The sequence below is a fragment of the Salmo salar genome, chromosome 06 (assembly GCF_965601325.2).
Source record: "Salmo salar chromosome 06, fSalSal1, whole genome shotgun sequence".
In the NCBI taxonomy this organism is placed as follows: domain Eukaryota; kingdom Metazoa; phylum Chordata; class Actinopteri; order Salmoniformes; family Salmonidae; genus Salmo; species Salmo salar.
In genome coordinates this window covers 82,884,813-82,904,151 of record NC_138296.1, presented here as the reverse complement: position 1 = coordinate 82,904,151, position 19,339 = coordinate 82,884,813, and the positions used below count along the sequence as shown (strand labels likewise).

The window sequence follows — 19,339 nt, the reverse complement described above, 5'->3', positions numbered from 1 at the left end:
CTGTAGGTAGGGGTAAAGTGACTATGTAACAGGATAGATAATAGACAGTAACAGCAGTATACTGTAGGTAGGGGTAAAGTGACTAGGTAACAGGATAGATAGACAGTAACAGCGGTATACTGTAGGTAGGTGTAAAGTGACTAGGTAACAGGATAGATAGACAGTAAAAGCAGTATACTGTAGGTAGGGGTAAAGTGACTAGGAAAGGGATAGATAATAGACAGTAACAGCAGTATACTGTAGGTAGGGGTAAAGTGACTATTTAACAGGATAGATAATAGACAGTAACAGCAGTATACTATTGTTAGGGGTAAACTGACAAGGTAAAAGGATAGATAAGAGACAGTAACAGCAGTATACAGTAGGTAGGTGTAAAGTGACTAGGTAACAAGGTAGATAGACAGTAACAGCAGTATACTGTAGGTAGGGGTAACGTGACTAGGTAACAGGATAGATACTAGACAGTAGTAGCAGTATACTGTTGGTAGGGGTAAAGTGACTAGGTAAAAGAATAGATAATAGACAGTAACAGCAGCATACAGTAGGTAGGGGTAAAGCGAGTAGGTAACAAGGTAGATAGACAGTAGCAGCAGTATATTGTAGGTAGGGGTAAAGTGACTTGCTAACAGGATAGATAATAGACAGTAACAGCAGCATACTATAGGTAGGGGTAAATTGACAAGGTAACAGGATAGATAGACAGTAACAGCAGTATACTGTGGGTAGGGGTAAATTCACTGGGTAACAGGATAGATAATAGACAGTAACAGCAGTTTACTGTAGGTAGGGGTAAAGTGACTAGTTAACAGGATAGATAATAGACAGTAACAGCAGTATACTGTAGGTAGGGGTAAAGTGGTTAGGTAACAGGATAGATAGACATTAGCAGCAGTATACTGTAGGTAGTGGTAAAGTGACTAGTTAACAGGATAGATAATAGACAGTAACAGCAGTATACTGTAGGTAGGGTTAAAGTGACTAGTTAACAGGATAGATAATAGACAGTAAAAGCAGTATAGTGTAGGTAGGGGTAAAGTGACATGGTAACAGAATAGATAGACAATAACAGCAGTATACTGTAGGTAGGGGTAAAATGACTAGTTAACAGGACAGATAGACAGAAACAGCAGTATACTGTAGGTAGGGGTAAAGTGACTAGGTAACAGGATAGATGGACAGTAACAGCAGTATACTGTAGGTAGGGGTAAAGTTACTAGGTAACAGAATAGATAATAGACAGTAACAGCAGTATACTGTAGGTAGGGGTAAAGTGACTATGTAACAGGATAGATAATAGACAGTAACAGCAGTATACTGTAGGTAGGGAAAAGTTACTAGGTAACAGAATAGATAATAGACAGTAACAGCAGTATACTGTAGGTAGGGGTAAAGTGACTATGTAACAGGATAGATAATAGACAGTAACAGCAGTATACTGTAGGTAGGGGTAAAGTGACTAGGTAACATGATAGATAGACAGTAACAGCGGTATACTGTAGGTAGGTGTAAAGTGACTAGGTAACAGGATAGATAGACAGTAAAAGCAGTATACTGTAGGTAGGGGTAAAGTGACTAGGAAAGGGATAGATAATAGACAGTAACAGCAGTATACTGTAGGTAGGGGTAAAGTGACTAGGCAACAGGACAGATAGACCGTAACAGCAGTATACTGTAGGTAGGGGTAAAGTGACTCGGTAACAGGATAGATAGACAGTAACAGCAGTATACTGTAGGTGGGGGTAAAGTGACTAGGTAACAGGATAGATAATAGACAGTAACAGCAGTATACTGTAGGTAGGGGTAAAGTGACTAGGTAACAGGATAGATAATAGACAGTAACAGCAGTATACTGTTGGTAGGGATAAAGTGACTAGGTAACAGGATAGATAATAGACAGTAACTGCAGTATACTGTAGGTAGGGGTAAAGTGACTAGGTAACAGGATAGATAATAGACAGTAACAGCAGTATACTGTAGGTAGGGGTAAAGTGACTAGGTAACAGGATAGATAATAGACAGTAACAGCAGTATACTGTAGGTATGAGTAAAGTGACTAGTTAAAAGGATAGATAGTAGACAGTAACAGCAGTATACTGTAGGTAGGGGTAAAGTTACTAGGTAACAGGATAGATAATAGACAGTAACAGCAGTATACTGTAGGTAGGGGTAAAGTGACTAGGTAACAGGATAGATAATAGACAGTAACAGCAGTATACTGTAGGTAGGGGTAAAGTGACTAGGCAACAGGACAGATAGAACGTAACAGCAGTATACTGTAGGTATGAGTAAAGTGACTAGTTAAAAGGATAGATAGTAGACAGTAACAGCAGTATACTGTAGGTAGGGGTAAAGTTACTAGGTAACAGGATAGATAATAGACAGTAACAGCAGTATACTGTAGGTAGGGGTAAAGTGAAAAGTTAACAGGATAGATAATAGAAAGTAACAGCAGTATACTGTAGGTAGGGGTAGAGTGAGAAGTTAACATGATAGATAATAGACAGTAACAGCAGTATACAGTAGGTAGGGGTAGAGTGAGAAGTTAACATGATAGATAATAGACAGTAACAGCAGTATACTGTAGGTAGGGGTAGAGTGAGAAGTTAACATGATAGATAATAGACAGTAACAGCAGTCGGTAGGGGAAAAGTGACTAGGTAACAGGATAGATAATAGACAGTAACAGCAGTATACTGTAGGTAGGGGTAAAGTGACAAGGTAACAGGATAGATAGACAGTAACATCACTATACTGTAGGTAGGGGTAAAGTGATTAGGAAAAAGGATAGATATTAGACTGTAACATCAGTATACTGTAGGTAGGGGTAAAGTGACTAGGCAACAGGATAGATAATAGACAGTAACAGCAGTATACTGTAGGTAGGGGTAAAGTGACTATTTAACAGGATAGATAAGAGACAGTAACAGCAGTATACAGTAGGTAGGTGTAAAGTGACTAGGTAACAAGGTAGAGAGACAGTAACAGCAGAATATTGTAGGTAGGGATAAAGTTACTAGGTAACAGGATAGATAGACAGTAACAGCAGTATACTGTAGGTAGGTGTAAAGTGACTAGGTAAAAGGACAGATAATAGACAGTAACAGCAGTATACTGTAGGTAGGGGTAAAGTGACTTGCTAACAGGATAGATAATAGACAGTAACAGCAGAATACTGTAGGTAGGGGTAGAGTGACAAGTTAACATGATAGATAATAGACATTAACAGCAGTAGGTAGGGGAAAAGTGACTAGGTAAGAGGATAGATCATAGACAGTAACAGCAGTATACTGTAGGTAGGGGTAAAGTGACTAGGCAACAGGATAGATAATAGACAGTAACAGCAGTATACTGTAGGTAGGGGTAAAGTGACTTGCTAACAGGATAGATAATAGACAGTAACAGCAGCATACTATAGGTAGGGGTAAATTGACAAGGTAACAGGATAGATAGACAGTAACAGCAGTATACTGTAGGTAGGGGTAAAGTTACTAGGTAACAGGATAGATAATAGACAGTAACAGCAGTATACTGTAGGTAGGGGTAAAGTTACTAGGTAACAGGATAGATAATAGACAGTAACAGCAGTATACTGTAGGTAGGGGTAAAGTGACTAGGTAACAGGATAGATAATAGACAGTAACAGCAGTATACTGTAGGTAGGGGTAAAGTGACTAGGCAACAGGACAGATAGAACGTAACAGCAGTATACTGTAGGTAGGGGTAAAGTGAAAAGTTAACAGGATAGATAATAGACAGTAACAGCAGTATACTGTAGGTAGGGGTAAAGTGACTATTTAACAGGATAGATAAGAGACAGTAACAGCAGTATACAGTAGGTAGGGGTAGAGTGAGAAGTTAACATGATAGATAATAGACAGTAACAGCAGTATACTGTAGGTAGGGGTAGAGTGAGAAGTTAACATGATAGATAATAGACAGTAACAGCAGTCGGTAGGGGAAAAGTGACTAGGTAACAGGATAGATAATAGACAGTAACAGCAGTATACTGTAGGTAGGGGTAAAGTGACAAGGTAACAGGATAGATAGACAGTAACATCACTATACTGTAGGTAGGGGTAAAGTGATTAGGAAAAAGGATAGATATTAGACTGTAACATCAGTATACTGTAGGTAGGGGTAAAGTGACTAGGCAACAGGATAGATAATAGACAGTAACAGCAGTATACTGTAGGTAGGGGTAAAGTGACTATTTAACAGGATAGATAAGAGACAGTAACAGCAGTATACAGTAGGTAGGTGTAAAGTGACTAGGTAACAAGGTAGAGAGACAGTAACAGCAGAATATTGTAGGTAGGGATAAAGTTACTAGGTAACAGGATAGATAGACAGTAACAGCAGTATACTGTAGGTAGGTGTAAAGTGACTAGGTAAAAGGACAGATAATAGACAGTAACAGCAGTATACTGTAGGTAGGGGTAAAGTGACTTGCTAACAGGATAGATAATAGACAGTAACAGCAGAATACTGTAGGTAGGGGTAGAGTGACAAGTTAACATGATAGATAATAGACATTAACAGCAGTAGGTAGGGGAAAAGTGACTAGGTAAGAGGATAGATCATAGACAGTAACAGCAGTATACTGTAGGTAGGGGTAAAGTGACTAGGCAACAGGATAGATAATAGACAGTAACAGCAGTATACTGTAGGTAGGGGTAAAGTGACTTGCTAACAGGATAGATAATAGACAGTAACAGCAGCATACTATAGGTAGGGGTAAATTGACAAGGTAACAGGATAGATAGACAGTAACAGCAGTATACTGTAGGTAGGGGTAAAGTTACTAGGTAACAGGATAGATAATAGACAGTAACAGCAGTATACTGTAGGTAGGGGTAAAGTTACTAGGTAACAGGATAGATAATAGACAGTAACAGCAGTATACTGTAGGTAGGGGTAAAGTGACTAGGTAACAGGATAGATAATAGACAGTAACAGCAGTATACTGTAGGTAGGGGTAAAGTGACTAGGCAACAGGACAGATAGAACGTAACAGCAGTATACTGTAGGTAGGGGTAAAGTGAAAAGTTAACAGGATAGATAATAGACAGTAACAGCAGTATACTGTAGGTAGGGGTAAAGTGACTATTTAACAGGATAGATAAGAGACAGTAACAGCAGTATACAGTAGGTAGGGGTAGAGTGAGAAGTTAACATGATAGATAATAGACAGTAACAGCAGTATACTGTAGGTAGGGGTAGAGTGAGAAGTTAACATGATAGATAATAGACAGTAACAGCAGTCGGTAGGGGAAAAGTGACTAGGTAACAGGATAGATAATAGACAGTAACAGCAGTATACTGTAGGTAGGGGTAAAGTGACAAGGTAACAGGATAGATAGACAGTAACATCACTATACTGTAGGTAGGGGTAAAGTGATTAGGAAAAAGGATAGATATTAGACTGTAACATCAGTATACTGTAGGTAGGGGTAAAGTGACTAGGCAACAGGATAGATAATAGACAGTAACAGCAGTATACTGTAGGTAGGGGTAAAGTGACTATTTAACAGGATAGATAAGAGACAGTAACAGCAGTATACAGTAGGTAGGTGTAAAGTGACTAGGTAACAAGGTAGAGAGACAGTAACAGCAGAATATTGTAGGTAGGGATAAAGTTACTAGGTAACAGGATAGATAGACAGTAACAGCAGTATACTGTAGGTAGGTGTAAAGTGACTAGGTAAAAGGACAGATAATAGACAGTAACAGCAGTATACTGTAGGTAGGGGTAAAGTGACTTGCTAACAGGATAGATAATAGACAGTAACAGCAGAATACTGTAGGTAGGGGTAGAGTGACAAGTTAACATGATAGATAATAGACATTAACAGCAGTAGGTAGGGGAAAAGTGACTAGGTAAGAGGATAGATCATAGACAGTAACAGCAGTATACTGTAGGTAGGGGTAAAGTGACTAGGCAACAGGATAGATAATAGACAGTAACAGCAGTATACTGTAGGTAGGGGTAAAGTGACTTGCTAACAGGATAGATAATAGTAACAGCAGCATACTATAGGTAGGGGTAAATTGACAAGGTAACAGGATAGATAGACAGTAACAGCAGTATACTGTAGGTAGGGGTAAAGTTACTAGGTAACAGGATAGATAATAGACAGTAACAGCAGTATACTGTAGGTAGGGGTAAAGTGACATGGTAACAGAATAGATAGACAATAACAGCAGTATACTGTAGGTAGAGGTAAAGTGACTAGTTAACAGGACAGATAGACAGAAACAGCAGTATACTGTAGGTAGGGGTAAAGTGACTAGTTAACAGGACAGATAGACAGAAACAGCAGTACACTGTAGGTAGGGGTAAAGTTACTAGGTAACAGAATAGATAATAGACAGTAACAGCAGTATACTGTAGGTAGGGGTAAAGTTACTAGGTAACAGAATAGATAATAGACAGTAACAGCAGTATACTGTAGGTAGGGGTAAAGTGACTATGTAACAGGATAGATAATAGACAGTAACAGCAGTATACTGTAGGTAGGGAAAAGTTACTAGGTAACAGAATAGATAATAGACAGTAACAGCAGTATACTGTAGGTAGGGGTAAAGTGACTAGGTAACAGGATAGATAGACAGTAACAGCGGTATACTGTAGGTAGGTGTAAAGTGACTAGGTAACAGGATAGATAGACAGTAAAAGCAGTATACTGTAGGTAGGGGTAAAGTGACTAGGAAAGGGATAGATAATAGACAGTAACAGCAGTATACTGTAGGTAGGGGTAAAGTGACTAGGCAACAGGACAGATAGACCGTAACAGCAGTATACTGTAGGTAGGGGTAAAGTGACTCGGTAACAGGATAGATAGACAGTAACATCACTATACTGTAGGTAGGGGTAAAGTGATTAGGAAAAAGGATAGATATTAGACTGTAACATCAGTATACTGTAGGTAGGGGTAAAGTGACTAGGCAACAGGATAGACAATAGACAGTAACAGCAGTATACTGTAGGTAGGGGTAAAGTGACTAGGTAACAGGATAGATAGACAGTAACAGCAGTATACTGTAGGTAGGGGTAAAGTGACTAGGTAACAGGATAGAAACTAGACAGTAACAGCAGTATACTGTAGGTAGGGGTAAAGTGACTAGGTAAGAGGATAGATAGACAGTAACAGCAGTATACTGTAGGTAAGGGTAAAGTGACTAGGTAACAGGATAGATAATAGACAGTAACAGCAGTATACTGTAGGTAGGGGTAAAGTGACTAGGCAACAGGATAGATCATAGACAGTAACAGCAGTATACTGTAGGTAGGGGTAAAGTGACTATTTAACAGGATAGATAATAGACAGTAACAGCAGTATACTATAGGTAGGGGTAAACTGACAAGGTAAAAGGATAGATAAGAGACAGTAACAGCAGTATACAGTAGGTAGGTGTAAAGTGACTAGGTAACAAGGTAGATAGACAGTAACAGCAGTATACTGTAGGTAGGGGTAAAGTGACTAGAAAAGGGATAGATAATAGACAGTAAGAGCAGTATACTGTAGGTAGGGGTAAAGTGACTAGGAAAGGGATAGATAATAGACAGTAACAGCAGTATACTGTAGGTAGGGGTAAAGTGACTAGGAAAGGGATAGATAATAGACAGTAACAGCAGTATACTGTAGGTAGGGGTAAAGTGACTAGGAAAGGGATAGATAATAGACAGTAACAGCAGTATACTGTAGGTAGGGGTAAAGTGACTAGGAAAGGGATAGATAATTGACAGTATCAGCAGTATACTGTAGGTAGGGGTAAAGTGACTATTTAACAGGATAGATAATAGACAGTAACAGCAGTATACTATTGTTAGGGGTAAACTGACAAGGTAAAAGGATAGATAAGAGACAGTAACAGCAGTATACAGTAGGTAGGTGTAAAGTGACTAGGTAACAAGGTAGATAGACAGTAACAGCAGTATACTATAGGTAGGGGTAAATTGACAAGGTAACAGGATAGATAGACAGTAACAGCAGTATACTGTGGGTAGGGGTAAATTCACTGGGTAACAGGATAGATAATAGACAGTAACAGCAGTTTACTGTAGGTAGGGGTAAAGTGACTAGTTAACAGGATAGATAATAGACAGTAACAGCAGTATACTGTAGGTAGGGGTAAAGTGGTTAGGTAACAGGATAGATAGACAGTAGCAGCAGTATACTGTAGGTAGTGGTAAAGTGACTAGTTAACAGGATAGATAATAGACAGTAACAGCAGTATACTGTAGGTAGGGTTAAAGTGACTAGTTAACAGGATAGATAATAGACAGTAAAAGCAGTATACTGTAGGTAGGGGTAAAGTGACATGGTAACAGAATAGATAGACAATAACAGCAGTATACTGTAGGTAGGGGTAAAATGACTAGTTAACAGGACAGATAGACAGAAACAGCAGTATACTGTAGGTAGGGGTAAAGTGACTAGGTAACAGGATAGATGGACAGTAACAGCAGTATACTGTAGGTAGGGGTAAAGTTACTAGGTAACAGAATAGATAATAGACAGTAACAGCAGTATACTGTAGGTAGGGGTAAAGTGACTATGTAACAGGATAGATAATAGACAGTAACAGCAGTATACTGTAGGTAGGGAAAAGTTACTAGGTAACAGAATAGATAATAGACAGTAACAGCAGTATACTGTAGGTAGGGGTAAAGTGACTATGTAACAGGATAGATAATAGACAGTAACAGCAGTATACTGTAGGTAGGGGTAAAGTGACTAGGTAACAGGATAGATAGACAGTAACAGCGGTATACTGTAGGTAGGTGTAAAGTGACTAGGTAACAGGATAGATAGACAGTAAAAGCAGTATACTGTAGGTAGGGGTAAAGTGACTAGGAAAGGGATAGATAATAGACAGTAACAGCAGTATACTGTAGGTAGGGGTAAAGTGACTAGGCAACAGGACAGATAGACCGTAACAGCAGTATACTGTAGGTAGGGGTAAAGTGACTCGGTAACAGGAAAGATAGACAGTAACAGCAGTATACTGTAGGTGGGGGTAAAGTGACTAGGTAACAGGATAGATAATAGACAGTAACAGCAGTATACTGTAGGTAGGGGTAAAGTGACTAGGTAACAGGATAGATAATAGACAGTAACAGCAGTATACTGTTGGTAGGGGTAAAGTGACTAGGTAACAGGATAGATAATAGACAGTAACTGCAGTATACTGTAGGTAGGGGTAAAGTGACTAGGTAACAGGATAGATAATAGACAGTAACAGCAGTATACTGTAGGTAGGGGTAAAGTGACTAGGTAACAGGATAGATAATAGACAGTAACAGCAGTATACTGTAGGTATGGGTAAAGTGACTAGTTAAAAGGATAGATAGTAGACAGTAACAGCAGTATACTGTAGGTAGGGGTAAAGTTACTAGGTAACAGGATAGATAATAGACAGTAACAGCAGTATACTGTAGGTAGGGGTAAAGTGACTAGGTAACAGGATAGATAATAGACAGTAACAGCAGTATACTGTAGGTAGGGGTAAAGTGACTAGGCAACAGGACAGATAGAACGTAACAGCAGTATACTGTAGGTAGGGGTAAAGTGAAAAGTTAACAGGATAGATAATAGACAGTAACAGCAGTATACTGTAGGTAGGGGTAAAGTGACTATTTAACAGGATAGATAAGAGACAGTAACAGCAGTATACAGTAGGTAGGTGTAAAGTGACTAGGTAACAAGGTAGAGAGACAGTAACAGCAGAATACTGTAGGTAGGGATAAAGTTACTAGATAACAGGATAGATAGACAGTAACAGCAGTATACTGTAGGTAGGTGTAAAGTGACTAGGTAAAAGGACAGATAATAGACAGTAACAGCAGTATACTGTAGGTAGGGGTAAAGTGACTTGCTAACAGGATAGATAATAGATAGTAACAGCAGCATACTATAGGTAGGGGTAAATTGACAAGGTAACAGGATAGATAGACAGTAACAGCAGTATACTGTAGGTAGGGGTAAATTCACTGGGTAACAGGATAGATAATAGACAGTAACAGCAGTATACTGTAGGTAGGGGTAAAGTGACTAGGTAACAGGATAGATAGACAGTAACAGCAGTATACTGTAGGTAGGGGTAGAGTGACAAGTTAACATGATAGATAGTAGACAGTAACAGCAGTAGGTAGGGGAAAAGTGACTAGGTAACAGGATAGATAATAGACAGTAACAGCAGTATACTGTAGGTAGGGGTAAATTGACAAGGTAACAGGATAGATAGACAGTAACATCACTATACTGTAGGTAGGGGTAAAGTGAGTAGGAAAAAGGATAGATATTAGACTGTAACAGCAGTATACTGTAGGTAGGGGTAAAGTGACTAGGCAACAGGATAGATAATAGACAGTAACAGCAGTATACTGTAGGTAGGGGTAAAGTGACTAGGTAACAGGATAGATAGACAGTAACAGCAGTATACTGTAGGTAGGGGTAAAGTGACTAGGTAACAGGATAGAAACTAGACAGTAACAGCAGTATACTGTAGGTAGGGGTAAAGTGACTAGGTAAGAGGATAGATCATAGACAGTAACAGCAGTATACTGTAGGTAGGGGTAAAGTGACTAGGCAACAGGATAGATAATAGACAGTAACAGCAGTATACTGTAGGTAGGGGTAAAATGACTAGTTAACAGGATAGATAGACAGTAACAGCAGTATACTGTAGGTAGGGGTAAAGTGACTAGGTAAAAGGATAGATAATAGACAGCAACAGCAGTATACTGTAGGTAGGGGTAAAGTGACTAGGTAACAGGATAGATAATAGACAGTAACAGCAGTATACTGTAGGTAGGGGTAAAGTGACTAGTTAACAGGATAGATAGACAGTAACAGCAGTATACTGTTGGTAGGTGTAAAGTGACTAGGCAACAGGATCGATGATAGACAGTAACAGCAGTATACTGTAGGTAGGGGTAAAGTGACTAGGTAACAAGGTAGATAGACAGTAACAGCAGTATACTGTAGGTAGGGTTAAAGTGACTAGGTAACAGGATAGATAGACAGTAACAGCAGTATACTGTAGGTAAGGGTAAAGTGACAAGGTAACAGGATAGATAGACAGTAACAGCAGTATACTGTAGGTAGGGGTAAAGTGACTATGCAACAGGATCGATGATAGACAGTAACAGCAGCACGTGGTAAGTGTGAGTGAGTGTGTGTGTGTGTTGTATCAGTATGCATGCAGGATGCCTATGTTTGTCATGTGTTACCATGTCAATGCCAGTAAATGTCATCAGTAGGCTGGCACAACCCTGTTGTAAAAGACCCTCAACAAGGCCCCTGTTGGTACCATGAGTACTCTGTGCCTCTTTATTGTCTCAGTTTAAAATGTAACCCGGCGTTTGTTTATTCAGCATGCAACCTGGGAAGGAACTCTGTCTTTCTCTCTTTCGCTTTCTCTCTCTCTCCTTCTCTTTCTCTCTCCTCTCTCTCACACACTCTCTCTCTGTCCTCATTCCACCCTCTCTCTCTCTTGCTCTCCATATCACCCTCTCTCTGTATATATAGTAGAGACATGATTCAAGTTGCTCGCAGATTGCTGATGGCTTGGTCAAGTTCATGATTAACCTGTCACGCCCTGACCTTTAGAGCCTTTTTTATTCTCTATTTTGTTAAGTCAGGGTGTGACTTGGGTGGGCATATCTAGGTTTCTATTCTTTGTTGGCCTAGTATGGTTCCCAATCAGAGACAGCTGTTTATCGTTGTCTCTGATTGGGGATCATACTTAGGCAACCCTTTTTCCCACCAGTGATTGTGGGATCTTGTTTGTGTGTGGTTCCTTTCTGCACTGCATATAGCTTTACATTCGTTTTTGTATTTTGTTGTTTTTTCCAGAGTCATTTTTTATAAAAATAAAATGTACGCCTACCACGCATCAGACGAACGTAACAGAAGATCCCACCACCAAAGGACCAAGCAGCGGGACCAGGAGGAGCCGACATCCTGGACATGGGAGGATATCCTGGACGGTAAGGGATCCTGGACGTGGGAAGAGATCCAGGCCGGAAAGGATCGCCTTCCATGGGAGCAGACGGAGGCAGCGAGAGAGGAACGGCGAGGAAAACAGGGATCAAGGAGACGACGGAAGCCCGAGAGGCAGCCTCAAAACAAAAATGGGGGGGGGGGGGGACACGGGGTGGCAATGGGAGCAAAGGTGGGAACAAGAACCAACTCCCTGTAATTATGATGAGGAGTTGGTCACGGTTCAGATAACAAGTTTTCCGGTTCTGCGCACCGTGCTTCCAGTGCGCACCCTTAGCCTGGTGCGTTCTGTGCCTGCTTTCAGGAGTTGCCGTGCTAAGGTGAGCATCTGGCCAGGACGGATTGTTCCGGCTCAGCGGTCCTGGTCTCCAGTGCGTCTCCTCGGCCCAGGATATCCTGCGCCAGCTCTACTCATGGTATCCCCAGTTCGCCAGCACAACCCAGTGTGGCCTTTGCCAGCTCCCCGCACTTGCCGTGCAACAGGGGTTATTCAGCCAGGACGCATTGTGCCAGCTCTACGCTCCAGACCTCCAGTCCGCCTCCATGGCCCAGTGTATCCTGCGCCGGCTCTACGCACTTTCCGAGCTAAAGTGGGTATCCAGCCAGGACGCGTTGGGCCAGCTCCACGCACCCGGCCTCCAGGGACGGTCCCTGGCCCGAAGCCTCCAGTGATGATCAATGGCACGAAGCCTCCAGTGATGATCCATGGCACGAAGCCTCCAGTGGTGATCCATGGCACGAAGCCTCCAGTGATGATCCATGGCACGAAGCCTCCAGTGGTGATCCATGGCACGAAGCCTCCAGTGATGATCCATGGCACGAAGCCTCCAATGATGAACCATGGCATGAAGCCTCCAGTGATGATCCATGGCCCGAAGCCTCCAGTGATGATTCATGGCCCGAAGCCTCCAGTGGTGATCCATGGCACGAAGCCTCCAGTGATGATCCATGGCCCGAAGCCTCCAGTGGTGATCCATGGCACGAAGCCTCCAGTGGTGATCCATGGCCCAAAGCCTCCAGTGATGATCCATGGCACAAAGCCTCCAGTGATGATCCATGGCCCGAAGCCTCCAGTGATGATCCATGGCATGAAGCCTGCAGTAATGATCCATGGCCCGAAGCCTCCAGTGGTGATCGGCACGGCCTCCGGGCCAGGCCGAAGCCTCCAGTGGGATCCGGCCGAGCCTCCATGGCCGGCGAAGCCCCGTGGCCAGGCCCGGCCTCCGGATGATTCATGGCCCGAAGCCTCCAGTGGTGATCCATGGCACGAAGCCTCCAGTGATGATCCATGACCCGAAGCCTCCAGTGGTGATCCATGGCACGAAGCCTCCAGTGGTGATCCATGGCCCAAAGCCTCCAGTGATGATCCATGGCACAAAGCCTCCAGTGATGATCCATGGCCAGTCCAGAGCCTCCAGTAACAGTCGGCAGTCCAGAGCCTCCAGTAACAGTCGGCAGTCCAGAGCCTCCAGTGGGGGTTCCCAGTCCAGAGCCTCTGGTGACGATCCTCGGTCCGGAGTCCCTGGCGACGATGTCTGGTCCCTCCGGCAATGATCCACGGTCCGGTTCCACGGAAGTGGGGGGAGCCTCAAGCGGAGCAGGGTCTGCGTCCCGCACCGGAGTCTCCACCGAGGGGAGATGCCCACCCGGACCCTCCCCTATAGGTTCAGGTTTTGCGGCCGGAGTCCGCACCTTTGGGGGGGGGGGGGGGGTATACTGTCACGCCCTGACCTTTAGAGCCTTTTTTATTCTCTATTTTGTTAGGTCAGGGTGTGACTTGGGTGGGCATATCTAGGTTTCTATTCTTTGTTGGCTTAGTATGGTTCCCAATCAGAGGCAGCTGTTTATCGTTGTCTCTGATTGGGGATCATACTTAGGCATCCCTTTTTCCCACCTGTGATTGTGGGATCTTGTTTGTGTGTGGTTGCTTTCTGCACTGCATATAGCTTTACGTTTGTTTTTGTATTTTGTTGTTTTTTCCAGTGTACGCCTACCATGCTGCACCTTGGTCCAGTTCATCAGACGAACGTAACATAACCTTACTGGATGTACACACTATGGTTTCCGTGTGAAGTTATGGAAACATAATTGGTTATTATTGGATAAGAGCAGCAGTAGACCTTGTCCATTTCAGGCATGACAGCCTTGTTACTTCTGTTCATCCTCTGTCTTCATTGCCAGCTGATTCAACGCTCCCATTAGAAACAGACAGAAATAGATAAGAGGGGCCATGTTCATTCACTAGAAGGACATACCATTTTCAACCACAACAACCCTCGGAGAAGCAGAGAGAGAAGGACAGGCCTAAACTATGGACTCATTCCTTACAAAAGGTAAATTGGTTTCTTCCATTCTATTGTTGTGGTTCTCAACAGTGGTTTTCAAGGACTGCAGAGTTTGTAAAGTTTTTTTTTTAAGTATGGCTGTGTCTTTCGAATTGTTTTATCAATCTATTTCTATAAATCAGCATCATCATCATCATCATCATCATCATCAGGGTTGGGGAGTAACTGATTGTAATCTGATTACATTATTTTGTTACTGTAATCAGTTACATTACCAGCGCAAATTTTTGAATCGGATTACAGATACTTTTGAAAATAACTGATAATTGCTTCTTGGATTACTTTTAAATTCAGAAAGGATGTTTGCATCATCACCACCACCAGCACCACCACCATCATCATCATCAACAGCAACAGCAGCAGGAGATTGAACAATGCCTCAAGCCTTTATGAAGTCTAATTCACAAGTATATTTTAGAGTATCTTCTCTATGCTGTATTTACTCAAGTGTGTGTGTGTGTGTGTGTGTGTGTGTGTGTGTGTGTGTGTGTGTGTGTGTGTGTGTGTGTGTGTGTGTGTGTGTGTGTGTGTGTGTGTGTGTGTGTGTGTGTGTGTGTGTGTGTGTGTTTGTCTGCTAAATGACTAAAATGTAAATGTGTGTGATCAGGCCTCATTAATCAGTGTGTGTTTGTCTCTCTGTGTGTGTGTGTTGGTGCATGTGTGCATGTGCGCATGTGCGTGTGTGTGTGTGTGCATGTGTGTGTGTGAGCAGACAGCCCAACAGAAGCCTGTCTGGCTAGTAGCATGACATGATTCAGCAATCTGTCTCTGTCTGTCTGTCTGTCTGTCTGTCTGTCTGTCTGTCTGTCTGTCTGTCTGTCTGTCTGTCTGTCTGTCTGTCTGTCTGTCTGTCTGTCTGTCTGTCTGTCTGTCTGTCTGTCTGTCTGTCTGTCTGTCTGTCTGTCTGTCTGTCTGTCTGTCTGTCTGTCCAATATGAGAGGCTCAAGCTATGGTTCTCCTCCTATACCAACCCCAGCAGATCCTATAGGTTCACAAACTATGATTGAGGAGTTAAGCCACCATCCACATCTGTCCAGGAAGACAGGGCAGGCAGACATACATTTGTCAGGTAGATGTAAAAGCCATGTTAATACAGTTAATTAATACAATGAATACAAATTCTGAAAATACATGAAAAAATATAATATAATGTGGAATAACTCTGCCTCATCCTCAACCATCAACTCTAACTTCCCATCATTTAATGGCCCATGCAGAAGCACTAATTCCCATTGCTGAGATTTGTTTTGAAAACAGGCATATAGTACACAGCATAACATTTCAGCGTAGGTCTGAATATCAAGGAAATGATTTCTGTATTAAACATAGTACTTATTTACCATAGATGGTGGTTGCCTCTGAGTACGCCGACTCCCTGCATTACGAGGATGTTTTTGATCCCTTTTTTAATGCAACTATATGGTAGAAGTTCATTGAGCACGTCTCGGCCGACTGAAATGGGGACGATCCACAGGTCAAAGGATCTCAGAAGCCACCCCATAAGTTCCAATCATAAATTCATAAGGGGCATATTAACATGCTACACACGACGTGAACGGGATACCATAGCAACTGACAGACCATGCAAGTCAAACCTATGACCATATGATTCACTGTATTGTCAAACTACCAAAGATGTATATGTTTTTTCTGGTCTGCTCAATACTACAATAACCTTAGTTCAAGTATGTATATTTTTGCCCATGCTCAAGAAAGAATAGCCGACTTAAATGCATTGCTGCTTCCAATGTGTGTTCCACTCCTACGTCCTGGAATAGTATAGGAGGATATTTTGATTAGAGTTCAAATCAAACTGACATTTATTTAAGATAGTAGTAGCATAATACATTATGTAATTAGCTGTCTTTTTTAATCCTATTTTGTGTTTCTATCAAACACAGGCATCTCTATTTTACTAAAGAGTGTATGTCAGTTTTACTATTTTAGTCTTGCATTTAACAAACAGTAGCTTTCAGAAGACACTTAAATTTGACAATTCATGTGTTTGTGGTCACTGATGGATAGACATAGTTGTGTATTACAATATCTAAGGCTTCCAGTATAAGTATTCATGTTGCTCATACTAGTAGTGTCCATCATTGTGGGACCCATCAAAGCAGCGTTCAGATAAACTTTAGTGGTAGCATCATACCTCACGCTCTAACAAACACACTGATACAGGCACAGTGTTTCTATGGACATCCAATGTATCATACTTTTAAAAGTAGAAACTGCTTCCTATACATGCCAAAAACATATAAGCCTTATGGACTCCGTCCATCTCCCCTAACTCACAGTAAGTGGCATTTTTGTCATGCCAAAATCCCTTCGGAGTTTGCAAGAAAGGCATTTCACTGTAATTGTGCACGTGACATTAAAACTTGAAACTTGAGATGTTGTCAACATTATGTGCTGGAATGTTCCCCACAGCCCTAGTCTCACTATTCAAAGTTAAGTAGCCATGCACTACTTTCAGAAGAGAGAAAGAATCAAAACTGACATGACACAACCACAATATAGAACAGGAGCAAGCAAATTGTAGAAAAAAACCTACTGAGATGGCGACGGTAAAGCTCTCTCTTAGCTTCCTCTCTTCCAGTTGTCTGAAAGTCAGTCTGCAACCGGTCTCCTTCTCCCTTTCCCTCTTCCTCTCCCTCTCTCTTCCTTTCTTCACTCTCTTTCTCTCGCCTCCCTCCCTCTTCCTCTCCCTCTCTCTTCCTCTGCTTCTCTCCTTCCTTTCTTTCACTATTTCTTTGTCACTGTCGTCAGAGTCAGGGTGTTCTGCTCATTCCTGTAGCACTTAAGACATGGAGGGAGAGAATGGAAGAAGAGGGGAGCAGCAGCCACTTTAGAGAAGGGAGGGAGGGGCGCGATGGAGACATATACAGACAGGGAAGAGGGAGGGAGGGGGAAACAGGCAGCGTCTGTGAGGGAGGGAGCGAGAGAGAGAGCTCCTGTTCGAACGTAGCACTGCAGCAGAACACAACCCAGAGAGGAAGACTTACCCTCTCGCCGCTCCCCAACCGCCGTCGGCTCTCCAGACAACCACGGCAGACCCCCAGAGGAACCAACAACGACGACTGCTGCCCTCAGACAGAGAGAGAGAGCAAGAGAGAGAGAGAGAGAGAGCGAGAGGGGAAGAAAGACAGAGATGAACCAAGCCAAGCCCACTGCCAAGCCTAGATTATCTGCCTCTCCGTGCCAGCCAACAACACTCCTTCTGGAATCCTATTCCCCTCCTCACTGTCTCTGTCTACACCTCCCTGTCTCTCACGCCGTCTCTCTCACGTCTCTCTCCTGTATTAATTCAGAGCAGTAGACTGTGTGCAGTAGACTGTGTGCAGTAGACAGTGTGCGGCGCAGGCGGCGGTAGCTCGGCTCTCTCCCCACAGAGAGGTTGTGTAGTCTCTGGAGCGAAGTGTGTGCAGCTGTGTGTGCAGTAGAGAGAGATGTGCCAGGCTAGCTAGTGCCTGTGTTTGATGTTGTATTTGAGAATCCACTAGCTAGTTCACATGGGCACACGATGGAAAATATAAGTCAACACCCAGGACTGTTGTGTATGCGAGGACTGTCCTTATACATTGGGTGTTCATGCATCATATTTCAATTCCCTCTGTTAGTAGTGTTGAAATATAGATTATGGTTGCTATTTAGTTGTACAGGATTATTGCTACTTAAAATGGTAATCTGCAGTTGAAACAAGTGTTTTCCTTGCCACTGTTTTGGTAAAAAGCTGAGGGATGAGGCTGGAGAAATGTCAGCACTCTCAAATTCATAGACAGAGCTATGGAATGCAAGGACTGACCATCCATGATATCAACATTTCTGAGGCTATACAGTGTTTGTTTACATTTACTTTGCCTACAAACATTGGAGTAAAACAAGCTTCTATGTTGGCTTCTGATGGAGTATGACAGAACTAAGCTCAATGGGCATTTGTAAGTTATATTCTTCAATAATCAATGAGTATACATTTCATTAATTTAGTAAGTCCAAAAATGGATGTACCAACTGCGGATTGCCCCTGGAAATATAGCTCCATCAGCTCTACAGTGTAGGCTACAGCCGTGAACTCTAGACAGCTCCTGGTGCTGAAATAGTGTACAGCTCCTGGTGCTGAAACTAGAAGACAGCTCCTGGTGCTGAAACTAGAAGACAGCTCCTGGTGCTGAAACTAGAAGACAGCTTCTGGTGCTGAAACTAGAAGACAGCTTCAGGTGTTGAAACTAGAACACAGCTCCTGGTGTTGAAACTAGAAGACAGCTCCTGGTGCTGAAACTAGAAGACAGCTCCTGGTGCTGAAACTAGAAGACAGCTTCTGGTGCTGAAACTAGAAGACAGCTCCAGGTGTTGAAACTAGAAGACAGCTCCTGGTGTTGAAACTAGAACACAGCTCCTGGTGCTGAAACTGGAAGACAGCTCCTGGTGTTGAAACTAGAAGACAGCTCCTGGTGTTGAAACTAGAAGACAGCTCCTGGTGCTGAAACTAGAAGACAGCTCCTGGTGTTGAAACAAGAAGACAGCTCCTGGTGTTGACACTAGAAGACAACTCCTGGTGCTGAAACTAGAAGACAACTCCTGGTGCTGAAACTAGAAGACAGCTCCTGGTGTTGAAACTAGAAGACAACTCCTGGTGCTGAAACTAGAAGACAACTCCTGGTGCTGAAACTAGAAGACAGCTCCTGGTGTTGAAACTAGAAGACAGCTCCTGGTGCTGAAACTAGTGGAGAGCTCCTGGTGTTGAAACTAGAAGACAGCTCCTGGTGCTGAAACTAGAGGACAGTTCTTGGTGCTGAAAATAGCGGACAGCTCCTGGTGTTGACAATAGTGGACAGTTCCTGGTGTTGAACTAGAGGACAGCTCCTGGTGTTGAGACAAGTGGAGAGCTCCTGGTGTTGAGACTAGTGGACAGCTCCTGGTGTTGAAAATAGTGGACAGCTCCTGGTGTTGAGACAAGTGGAGAGCTCCTGGTGTTGAACTAGAGGA

General features: G+C 42.6%; 1 protein-coding gene across 9 annotated transcripts in view; it reads right to left on the bottom strand.

Annotated features, from left to right (window-relative positions):
- Positions 1-17,692, bottom strand: part of LOC106608144 (myelin transcription factor 1-like protein) — a 355,994-nt gene extending 338,302 nt beyond the window's left edge. For 5 of the 9 annotated variants that reach the window (XM_082977019.1, XM_082977021.1, XM_082977026.1 and 2 more), the window contains exon 1: positions 16,908-17,296. The gene's annotated coding sequence lies outside the window, so the exon portion shown is untranslated. Of the gene's footprint in view, positions 1-16,907; positions 17,298-17,358 lie in introns of those variants that run through there. The other 4 variants (XM_082977024.1, XM_082977022.1, XM_082977020.1 and 1 more) reach the window with 3 other exon arrangements.
- Positions 17,693-19,339: the final 1,647 nt, after the last annotated feature.